The sequence below is a fragment of the Polyergus mexicanus genome, unplaced genomic scaffold, assembly GCF_030449975.1.
Source record: "Polyergus mexicanus isolate NDT 795.1 unplaced genomic scaffold, iyPolMexi1.0 SCAF_5, whole genome shotgun sequence".
NCBI lineage: Eukaryota > Metazoa > Arthropoda > Insecta > Hymenoptera > Formicidae > Polyergus > Polyergus mexicanus.
The window spans coordinates 9,085,699-9,098,633 of NW_027223325.1; positions in this window are offsets into that span (position 1 = coordinate 9,085,699).

A 12,935-nucleotide genomic window follows, 5' to 3' on the forward strand; every position below is an offset into this window, starting at 1 on the left:
GCATTCAATGGATAAAACAATTAATGGAAAATAAATACATGAAATGAGTTGTAAGTTTTATTTTAAAAGCTGGGCTTTTTCAACGCTGAATTATACTCGCAGTGTTTAAATGCATTAGGGAAATAGAAAATCTTATTTACAAAGGGTACAACACGCTTGTAATTTATATCTGCATCGTTTTTGCTTTCGCATAAACACAATTCTAGCAGAAGGCGAACATCGTTTGATCAGCAGATGATGAAAACGGAACGGGATGCAATTCATTAATCGTAATATGCGATCTTTGAGTATACAAATTACAGTCGTATAACGATCATTAGTTTATTAATAAATTTTTCACGCGGTAGATAGCGAGCAATCTAAAAAATTGATCTTAAAATTTTAAATAAATTATTAATTTTAAGCTTATTAATTACAATTAATATTAACTATACACGCGTATTTCTTTTGCCGCAGTTTAATTTATCCAAATATTATATAAACCTATATTTTATGACATTGATAAAACAAATATCGCATATTTATAATTAGTTTTTAAAACGCGATTTAAAAGCAATTTGATTGCTCGAAAGAAATTCAAAGTCACATCGCCTCGGGACATGCTCGCACGCTTCCTCCCCAGTCGATTCTTCTCGAGAGAGCACAGCGAGAGCAGGCCGAAACTGATCTCCTTCGGCGGCGAGTACGTCGACCCTCGTGCCGTTTCGCAAAAGTACAAGTGGAAACGGACGTCGCGTCGTCGGCCGCGCGCCAGCGCGAGTAGCGCGGCTCGACGTCGGGCCGAACGGCGACGGCCGCATTCAATGGGGACACGTGATCGCGCGTACTCGCGGTCCGACCGCCGGGGCTTGCGGCCGACCAAAGCGCGCCTCTCTCTACTTGCCGGAGCGAGCGAACGGGCGACCGCTATATCATTTTCGCTACCGGGTTGCGCTACCTCACGGTTCACCGTTCTCGCCGGTTGTTGAACCCGACTTTCTTTGCGCGCTGCATAACCTATTTTGTAACAGCACACTTCGTGCCGCGCTAACCGGCACACCAACTCGGCATCCTCATTCCGAAATGGGCTGCGTTCGCGCTACTTATCATGGCGTGCTGCCAATTGAAGGTGCTGTCTTTTTTCTTTCTTATCTTTCACGGATTGAGATATTTTTTTAATACAAAGAAAAAGAGAGAGAGAGAGAGAGAGAGAGTGTACGGGGAAAATACGGAATATATTAAATTTATACAATTCCTTTTCATTTTAATTTAATTTTGTTTTGCATTTTGGGCTTGGAATTTAATTTAATTTTTAATATTTATTATTTAATATTTAATTTTTTACAGTTATAAATTAATATATTTTTTGTATCTTATTTTCTGATTTTTTTTTTTTAACTATAGATTATACTTGCTTCGCGATCTTTAAAAAAAAAACATGCCATTTTGAAATTTATTGATAAATCTTTATTTTGGATTGTTAATATTTTTCTTAAGCTTTTAAATAATAAGTAAATTTGTACGTAAAGCAAAATCTACGAGAAATATCATTTCAAATTTGCAAAAGGATATACTCTATTAAATTTGTCTTTTTGTATTTTAATTGAGAGAGAGGGAGAGAGAGAGAGAATATTGTGAGAGAAACATCTTTCTCTCTCTTTCTCTCTCGCGTCTTTAATAAATTATATTCGCGAATACATATAGTCGAATTATAGTCACAAGAATAACTATTTGATTAGAATAAAGCTAGTAGGTCGAGCGCGCACATGTGACCGGTATCGATGCATTTCCGCTTCAGCTAAAGTAGAATATTTGACTTTCGCGGTTAGCAAAGTGGCACAAATACTAGAAATGGAGAAGAACGATTTTTAAGAATTTCATAATTTATCTAATACGAAAAAAGTTATGTTATTAAACATGAAAAATATATTGATCTTAATTTCTTTTTTTCTCGTGACAGACAAGATATTTTTTATGCCGCTAAATTTACAAATATTTGTGATAAGAATACTTGATAATTACATGTATTCTGTCCCTTTCTCTTTGCTTATACGAAATATATATTTAAATATTTTTATAATAATATCAATCTAAATATTTTAGCAATTCTATATAAAATAAATAATTCTAAAAAATTCTTGTCAATATATTCAATGAATAATAGATTGAAGCGTATCTTGTGATTTTTCTCATTAAACTTTTTAATTGCAGTTTTTACAGTTACAACATTTGTGTTACTAAAAAAATAGATGCAAGAAATTGTGAGACTGATCCGATAGAAATTATAAAATAAAAGATTAGCAAAAAATTAAATAAATAGAATAAATGAAATCTTATAAAAATATGTAAGTATGTTATACAGGTTTGTAGGGGTGTCGCGTACATATATATAAATTTTTGGGGGGAACTTTCTTGGATATAAAATGTTCCAGACAACGATGATGCGGCACGCGGTTGCAGTGGAGAAATTGTCGCGACAGATAAGAACGTCGGTTATTCGGCTATTGTGCTCGAAATGGCGCGAGAGAGTGAGGCAGGTCAAGCATTTCTATATCTCGCGTACAATTTTCTCGCTTTCAGGATGGGGTTGTCAAACGCGAAAAATATTGAGAATTTCTTATCCAAAAATTCACGTCGCACGGCGCTTTATAGTGACGCGAATGATCAAATTTTTCTTGAATGACGATGAAATAATACATCCATGACGTATCTAATCGTAAAAATTTAATTATTGAACATACTGAACAATTTTGCTGCATTGCATAAGTAAAAATAGAATCTATTAGTCTGGAAAAAAAAAAAAACCCCAATCAAATTAGAATACATTTTTTCTCAACTGAATATAAGATGCTAATAATATCTTTCGAGTTATAAATATAACGAGACATATATAGATTATATCGAGAAAATGAAAGAACAGAGCTTTTAAAAAAATTTTATTAAATAAGAAAAAAAATCTATTTACTTACTTAAATTCGAAATATACTTTACATATATTTTTTTTGAAGTTTAAATAGTATATAAAGTATTTGCAATCGTAAAGATATTTAATGCATTCGATATATTAGAAAGTTGCATTATGTGAATAATAATTTCTTTGAAATTTTCTTTCCAAGAAAATCTGCCGTCAATTGTTATTCATTATTAAAATTATCGTATTATTTCGTGCATATTTTATACAAACGTATTCTCTTAGTAGTTGATAAGGTGAGAAATATTCGTATAATCGGCTTCGTTTATGCCGATCAAGCGATATATCTCGTAATCGTTGCGAAAGAGATTAAATAACGGAGTTTATGCGTTTCCGCATTGAACGGCACGGAACTTCAATGTCAATGTCAGTCGCCCTTTCACCTTATATAACGAACGAGCGCGTCGACTCCGCTGCCGAGACTCGGGCATATTATCCGCTTAATGCGATTCGAATGCGCGTTGTAGAATACGGCGAAGTAATTCTGTCGTCTGTTTTGTCGCTCGCTGAAGAATCAGGAAATGTGAGAATTACGTGCTCTTCCGCGTCTAATCCTTCCTAATCCTAAGATCTTCCCGCGTGTATCTCTCTCTTTCTTGTTCTCTTTTTATTTCTCTGTCTGTCTGTCTGTCTGTCTGTCTGTCTCTCTCTCTCTCTCTCTCTCTCTTTTCTGCTCTCAGCTGCATCGTGTTTCAGTTGGCAGCTACGGGTAATTATTTAGCAAGTGCAACATTTACATATATGACAGTTTACCGAAGCAAGTCACAATTATCTCCAGTTTTTATTTCACGAGAGAAATTTTTTAACTTTCCCAATTTTGACAATCTTATTGGGAAAATATAAATTTGTAAAATGTCTTGCGTAAAAAAAATTTTTTTTTTTTTGTTTTTGAAAAATAAATATTTTTTCTCTTTATCAGAGAATTTTCATACTATAAGATAAAATATTTCGTTTATTGAGATTAAAGAATTATTTAATATTTATCATTAATAATAATCTTCGAAATAAATTTCGATAATCGAAAGTGTGCATCAATTAGAATTATAAATATAGTCCGAATTATTTTAATATCCGTTTGATTAATTCTTTAAATTATGAAATTTTTTATATTTGGAGAGAGAGAGAGAGAGAGAGAGAGAGAGAGAGAGGGAGGGAGAGGGAGGGAGAGAGATATTCAAATTATCTAAATATTCTGAATTTAAATAATTAAACGATAATATTTGGGTATTAAATTATACGACTACATACATGGAATGTCTCCCACTACTACCTTGACGCTCGAATAACAACGAGATATATAAACAATAGCGCTCTATGTTTATGTGTATGCCGCAAAGTTTTTATATGGCGTGTGTCGTATTATCTCTCAAGCCACGATCGCGACAAGTACTAGGCAAGCGAGAATATTTCATACGATTTTACAATCAGTGCGTATCGTACCATGCGTGATTAATTGATTATTGTTTCTTAATCAAATTAATGCTTTTCACGCGATATCAGAATAAAGCTCCCGAGTTTATTTTCGAGTTTCGTGATTATTAATAAAAGTTCCGGGTATACAAAATGATGGACTTTGAATCGCGCAGCATTATGACGCATTTAATTATTAAATATATAGTCGTATCTCTAATCACATATATTTTAATATTCAGTAATCGCGTAATAAAATAATTCAGTGTTTATATATATTGATGATTTATTTAAATATTTTACGTGATCTTTTAAAATATGTATTTTACATGATTTGTCCGATGTATCGCTCGAGTAATCAAGAAAGCGATTATATATTTTCGAATATCGCAACATTTATCTTTAATTTTAATTCGTATATTTATTCATTTGCGATACAGTGTGAGATAGTAAAATCTGAGAACACGTTACATGTTAATAACAAAGATAGCACTTTCGCGATGAGTGAGAAATGTGAATAAATGAGTAATTAAGCAACGTTAAAAAATATTTATAATTTGGCTTAATTTTTTAATAAGATGGAAAGATTCCTAAAAATTTTTTAAGAAAAAAATTCCGTTGAAAGAATTTTAATCGATATTAAAGCGTTTCGTATCATTTAGTGCTGCATATCTGTCGCTGATCGATTTTTCGAAAAATAATGTGACGTCACGCGGAGGATCTCCCACTACGCCCGAATCTCGCCGCGCGAGATAACAACAAAGTATGTAAACAGTAGGGTTTTATATGTCGCCAAGCTTTTATATGGCGTGTGTCGTATTATCTCTCGAGCCACGATCGCGACAAGTACTAGGCAATGCCAAGCGAGAATATTTCATACGATTTTACAATCAGTGCGTATCGTACCATGCGTGATTAATTGATTATTGTTTCTTAATCAAATTAATGCTTTTCGCGCGATATCAGAATAAAGCTCCCGAGTTTATTTTCGAGTTTCGTGATTATTAATAAAAGTTCCGGGTATACAAAATGATGGACTTTGAATCGCGCAGCATTATGACGCATTTAATTATTAAATATATAGTCGTATCTCTAATCACATATATTTTAATATTCAGTAATCGCGTAATAAAATAATTCAGTGTTTATATATATTGATGATTTATTTAAATATTTTACGTGATCTTTTAAAATATGTATTTTACATGATTTGTCCGATCTATCGCTCGAGTAATCAAGAAAGCGATTATATATTTTCGAATATCGCAACATTTATCTGTAATTTTAATTCGTATATTTATTCATTTGCGATACAGTGTGAGATAGTAAAATCTGAGAACACGTTACATGTTAATAACAAAGATAGCACTTTCGCGACGAGTGAGAAATGTGAATAAACGAGTAATTAAGCAACGTTAAAAAATATTTATAATTTGGCTTAATTTTTTAATAAGATGGAAAGATTCCTAAAAAATTTTTAAGAAAAAAATTCCATTGAAAGAATTTTAATCGATATTAAAGCGTTTCGTATCATTTAGTATTGCATATCTGTCGCTGATCGATTTTTCGAAAAATAATGTGACGTCACGCGGAGGATCTCCCACTACGCCCGAATCTCGCCGCGCGAAATAACAACAAAGTATGTAAACAGTAGGGTTTTATATGTCGCCAAGCTTTTATATGGCGTGTGTCGTATTATCTCTCGAGCCACGATCGCGACAAGTACTAGGCAATGCCAAGCGAGAATATTTCATACGATTTTACAATCAGTGCGTATCATCATGCGTGATTAATTGATTATTGTTTCTTAATCAAATTAATGCTTTTCGCGCGATATCAGAATAAAGTTTCCGAGTTTATTTTCAAGACTTATGGCGGTGCTTTATTACTGATTTGTGAAATTAAAAAGGATTATTCTTTGAAATTGTTTCCCGAGTAATCTGAGCGTTTTCGAATTACTAATCGATCAAGACTCGCTTCTTTCGTCCACTCGCTTATATTCCAGCAACGTTCATTCGGGAAAATTCTTGAGAAAATGGAAATTCTAAGAGGTATCTTTCTAGGTAAATGTACCCCTTTCGGCCCATCGTGGCGATAGTAAAATACGTTTATGATGGTAAGGTAAAGGATACATTTGCGGTGCGAAATACGTATTGAGTGACAAGGTAAATTTAAAGAAAGCTGCTTGAAAGATAGATGATTAATTTTTCAATATTGACGAGAAAAGATGAGTAAAATGCCGGGAAGAAATTCTTTTATTTGATATCTCAATCCTTACGGATCACATTTCTCGCGGTATATTTTTCGCTAAATGTGTCATTATCTCTCTCGTTTACTCGATCCTCTAATTATATTCATCATATATGCCATTAAGGACAGAGAGACGGAATAACGGATTCGCGACTCGTTCTTGTTCTTGCTTGAGCGTCGTTTGTGTATCTTCTTACAGAATCACTTCCTGCTTCGCTGTCTTCTGGTTTTGTGTATCTGCCGGTTCTGCAGCGGAATCATGCAGGTATTTCATCCGCTTTAATGCGAGCGTATGTCGATTTTAATTATCGTCGTATTCTCGCGCGGAGAATTTTCCCTCGCGAAAAGAACGAAATAGCTTGAAATTACGCGCGTGTTACGTTCGAAAAGTTTACTTATCCCCATGAAATAAATAATCCATGATAAGATCCATGAAAATGCAAATATGCTTTATTTACACATCGCGTTGACATATCGCGAATAACAGCATTATCGCTAAACCCGAATAAGGCGAATATATGTCGAGTAGCGAGATCGAAAAAATTATTTATCTTTTGTTCGGCTTCGAATAAGAGAATAGGAATATAATAGGAGAACGATTGTACAATCCACAAAGTTTCGTAAGAAGGGTACGCGCGCACGCGCATCTTGTCACCGGTAATTCCTTGTTAATTCGAAACGCAATGAATTCCGGCTATCTCGCTTCATTGAATCACTCGTCTTACGGTAAAGATGCCGATAACGATCTATAGCGCCGCCTTTCATTGTCGCGCGCGCGCGTCCACCCACGACCTTGATACATCGATAATGCCAATTTAATTGCGCTCTCGCGGAATATCGGATACTTCGAACTAATCGAAGTCTCGACAAATGTAATTTTTACTCGCATAACTCCTTTCATAATTTTATTTCGCTTTCTTGGGGCATTCCTCTCTTCGTCGTCAGATTTATTTTTGTAATTCTGTGACGACGTCTTGTACATCTTGCGATACATTTATTAAATTCCTTTCGCGCTGCGGAAAAGTTTTTTTTTTCTTTTTATTATTATTATTATTAGAGCAGACTCATGCGCGGCTCGTCGCTGCCACTAGGCCAGCTAGCAAGGCTAAAGCGAAGCGAAGTGAAGCGAAGGGAGGGAATCTCACGGCTGACGGCTGGCCGTGACTTTACTCAACTCAGCCGGCACTCGGGCCGGCGCAACGCGTCAATGTAGAACGGTCATTGACTCCTCGCTTCGAGCGAGCCTCCTGTATATACGTGAGCGTCCGAGCTTTCCTTCCCATTCGCGGACGTTATCCTCTCCGTCGAGGAACACCCGGTACATAGATACACGCCGCGCGTATCTCGCGATACCTTGATGCTCGACGCGCGCTTCGACCCTCGCAATATTCGATTTTTTGCCAATTTACACTAATTTTTATCTATTTTTTGCCAACCCGAAACATCCTTTTCACTATCTCTTATAACGGTTTCGTAACGCTTCTTTAAAGTAAAATACATTGAGTTCAAATTTACGCGTATCCCTTTCTCTTTTTCGCGTATATGAAATTTTGTAAATTTTGTCGGCTGAAAATTTGTTGATTTAAGTTTTGTTAAATTATATCTTTCGTCGTGCTAATTAAATAGCGTTTCTATAATATTATGAATTTTCCAGAACCACGAATACATTTATAATTGTTATTATTTATAATCAGTCTACACATCGGGGAAAGAAATTAAAAATTTATTAGCCAGCACAAGCGTATTTATACAAAATACAAAGTGCTTTTTTAAGTATATTCGTAATAGTATCCGCCTCTCGAATAAGTGCAACTAGTTTTCAGGCTCTCTTTTTAACCAAAAGTTGATCAATTAGTTCCATTATTCAATTAGTTAGTTCCATTACTACGAGCTACCATATTTCGTATAAAATATATCGCGCGTACAAACATCTGTCTTATACGAGCCCGCGTATCCTCGTACATTTATTTGCTTTGCAACTTTGCTGTTAAATTGACGATACATGTACGCGGCGAAGCTAACGTGCGAAGCTTAAAAAGGCCTCCGTCTATAAACAAGCGGAGTTTAACGATACCCTCTCCGATGATAAACACGCGTATAATTCGGCCCGCGCGTATTCCACGACGCTTGCGATCCAAAGCCGCGATGGGAATTTCATCGTTGATGAATTCCGCGAGTTGCGAGGTAAGTGAGAGAATGAGGAAACGCGCATAACGACTGCACACGATCATTGCTGCAACGCCACAACGGATCATTTTGCCTATGAAATTAATTGACACGTGTCATTATTTATGAAAATGGACTTTCGAAATTCTAACGAAAGCCCGGCCCGTAGCCGTCACTCTACGAATGTCACTACTAATTGATCGACTAAGCTATTTTTATCTTTATTTTGTAATTTTGATATTTTTTCAACGCGATCGTCAAATCTTTGCTTTACGAAAAGGGAACAGTTTCGAGTTCCTCGAAATACAATGAAAATAATGAAAGAAAATAATATGTATATCTTTAAGATTGAAAACAATAGAAGAAAGATCTCGATTGTTTTTTGGAAAATAATGCCAGCCGTGTCTTTTTTTTTTTTTTTTTTTTAATCTAGCGAATGATGATTTTTCACGGATGTGCCAGTCTCGACATAGATATCGCAACGTCGCGTTTTTTATCTATTACGTGTTATGTCACATTATTAGCACGATGCAGCTGTGACACGAATTCAACTTAATTTCTATTGTTCCTTAATTTATCTCGACGCATTGATCGTGCGCATTAGAGCCGCGCTGGTTCATGAGTGAATCTAGCGGTACCCGGACACAAATGTAACACTTCCGAGTTTGGTGCATAGAGAAACAGAGGGAAAGAGAGAGAGAGAGAGGGGGAAAGATTGATTGTGAATTTTTTATTTTTTGATAAATTTTATTTTACCGCTGTTACGGATTGAACTTACGACTTACATTTCATAGTCACCCTATAGATAATATAATCGGGGTTATGGTACCGCGTAATACTTCGGAGATTCTAGCTTGTACGTTGCAGAAAATACAGGCCGAGTTTATTGCACTCGGGTCGTCGGGGAGATAATTTGCACTAATTCGGCGTGTCTTGTCCGTTAGATCCCATGTTGCAAGAGAGAAAATCTTCTTCCGCGTCAAATATTACTTTTCTAATATAATAATAATAATAATAATAATAAATATGCACACGCGGGATATCTATCTCACTTTGGAAGCCATTCAATATTATTATCACGAATAGAATACGAAAATAATAGAATTCAGATAATCGTTGGTATAATAAAATAATATTAATGTAACCGTTAAATGATTTAACACTCGTGTTAAATTTTGTCTATTAAATACAATATTGATATTACACACGTGCGCATTCTATCGTGCGCTATCTGTCACATTGAGATATCTTTCGATATTTAATAAATTCTTAAAACACGAATTGAAAAAGGTCTTGTAGCGCGATAAGGATGCGTGTCGCATTAAATTACAATAGTAGTTCCGGGTTAGTCATATTTCAAGAATTTAATATAAATAATTTATTTCGTCATCGAGATAGCGCGCGGAATATGACAATTATGAGAAAATAATATTACGAGGGGTTAATTGTTAAATAATATAATGACAAACGACGATATCTCGCGCTGAACGGGACACCCCGTATATACAAGCGGCGAACGGACGGTCATCGTTACGGTAGCGCGTAATACTTTACGGTTCGGCGTGTGTATTATCGCGGAATCGCGCAGGACAAGCGCAATTTTTGCATGGAAAATGGCACTACGGTACTTTCAGCCTCGCTGCTCGCCCGCGGCGGACGACGAATCTAGGCTAGGCCTAGGAACGACACGGTCATCGACCACCCTTGATTTTCTCTCTCTCTCTCTCTCTCTCTTTCTCTCTAAAGATGGAGAAAGCCGCGCTGTGTGCAGTCCGATTTCCCGTTGATTAGATTATGGCACCGTTGCGAAACGTGGCGCCGGAAGAAACCTCCTCATTACGAAGACACGCATGAATTAATCGACCGAAAACAATCGCGAAACATTTTCTGCGTACAGCCCGAATCTCGTTTGCGTAATTACGTATAGCAAAACAGAAAAGAGAAAATATATATTTATTTAAATTTAAGTAGAAGAGAGAGAGAGAGAGAGAGAGAGAGAGAGAGAGAGAAAGATCGCATTTTGATGATCCCGATGTTCATTTATCATTCGGACGATAATAAAATAATGATGGTGGAAAAAAAAAAGAAATATTAATCGATAATATTATTATATATCTTTTATTAGCATTCAATTAACGATTGTCAATATGTAAATGTTTCAATAATCGAAGCATCCCCGATTAGATGGAATCGTACGAGATTGAGATTATTTCTCGGTTCTTTGATGCGCTTTGCGGACGCGCAGGAAAGTACGGGATCTTTTCGATCAGTGCCCCCCGTACGAAAAGTGCAACGACCGTTCCAATAAATCGACCGTCCCCTTCTGTTCCTTTCTCTCCTCTCTCTCTTTCTCTCTCCCCCTTCTCGCTCGCAAACCACCACCATCTCTCCTTCTCTCTGCCCCATCTCCCACCCCAAAATGATTACATATACGCGGCGAGTTCGCAGTGACCGCGGCTACGAATCGCGGGTCTCTGGATACCGTTATGTCACATTAGTAGGCACCTGCAAGCGTCATTATCCTCTCCCACGGCGTGCCATTCTCAAAATCGAAAAGCGCTTATCCTGTAACACGCGAGGAAACGGTGATATCGTATCGTAACGGCATCGGCATCTGAAAATATCCTAGTGTAGACCTGAGATATCAGACGGATGTTGGACAGCGTTTACTTATATTACGGATTTGCTCATTTACTAGTAAAGGATATTGAATCTATCAAGAGATTAAAAACGACACCGATTTCGAATTTCAATCTTTGACGCTCTGAAAATAAGTACGTGAAATATTATACAAATGTCTCTTAAATATGTGAACTTTCTTGTTTGCGCGCATAATCGGTAAAAATTATTCTCTCTCTCAAAAAAAAAAAAAAAAAAAAAGAAAGAAAAGAAATTGCAAAAATAGAATAGCGTGGCAATTTCTTATACGTGTTTAAATCAGTATGCGTAAAGCTTTTTTGAATTATGAATTATCTTTACTATTTTCAAATTTGAATATTTTCGTTCCAGAGTTTACAGAATTTATTACGTATTTTTAATAGTAAAAATTTTTCGTAGACACGCACGGCAAGAAATTTGCTCGGCACGTTGAGGGATGTGTTCGATGGATATTTTCAACGTGCTAAATAACGCTTGATAAGGCACTAAATTGGTAAATCGTAAATATAAAGCTCATTTTCTTTTTCTCTCGGTTTCCTTTAAATCTTGCAATTGTTCGATTCTTTCAAACTTTCCTATTATTGTCTTTACTTTATTTTAACTTCTCTCGCATTGTCACACAGTGAGATTTCGTTCCACGTATTTTAAGGTCGCTTATATATCACGAAAATTTGTGGAAAGAAACAGAAGGACGTCCTTGACTGCCGTTATATCATATCAGGAAATACGTGCGTTGAACAGTATTTTCCGTTAGACCTCTTGTTTCTATAGACGGTCTGATCTGATCACTAGCTCAGGATTACGAGTCGATATTGAGTTTGGGTATACATTGACCGAATGAAAACAAACGTAAATGTTCGAACATTTGTGTTTAGGTTCATTGTTTCTTCGTTCCTTGTCTCGTTCATATCGAATATTTGCATTCGGCTAAATTCGATATTCTTTGCATGCGACGAATGTAAAAATATGAGTTATGTTTTTTATAGCTACACTGTGTTTTACTTTCAAAATAGAAGAAAAATATATAATTAAAATGTTGGAGAGAAAAGAAAGATGAGAAATAAAAATAGAGAATATGTAGTTGAAAAAAAAAAAAATTGAATTAATAGTAAACGAATGCAGTGATTATCGCAAATACAAGTTTTATTATATATATAATTGTATACGAAAAAATTGTATTATTTATATTATTAAATTATGTTATATTTGTGGCGAAGAAAACGAGATAAAAAAAATTGAAGTTATAATAAATTTTAGTTAATCACTAATACATGACGATAATAACACGTGCACGTACGCAAGCCCACGTGTCGATTCTGAGGGGCAACAAACGAGAGAAAAGAGAATGCGTAGTATTCGCGCAAGAATTTTTTGTGTACGTTGATTCATTTCGTGAACGAATTAATCTGAATGCGAAATTGAATTGCTGACGAACATTTCGTTTGCATTAATTACGATATATACTTTTTCAGCTTTTTTCATATATATAATAACAACAACG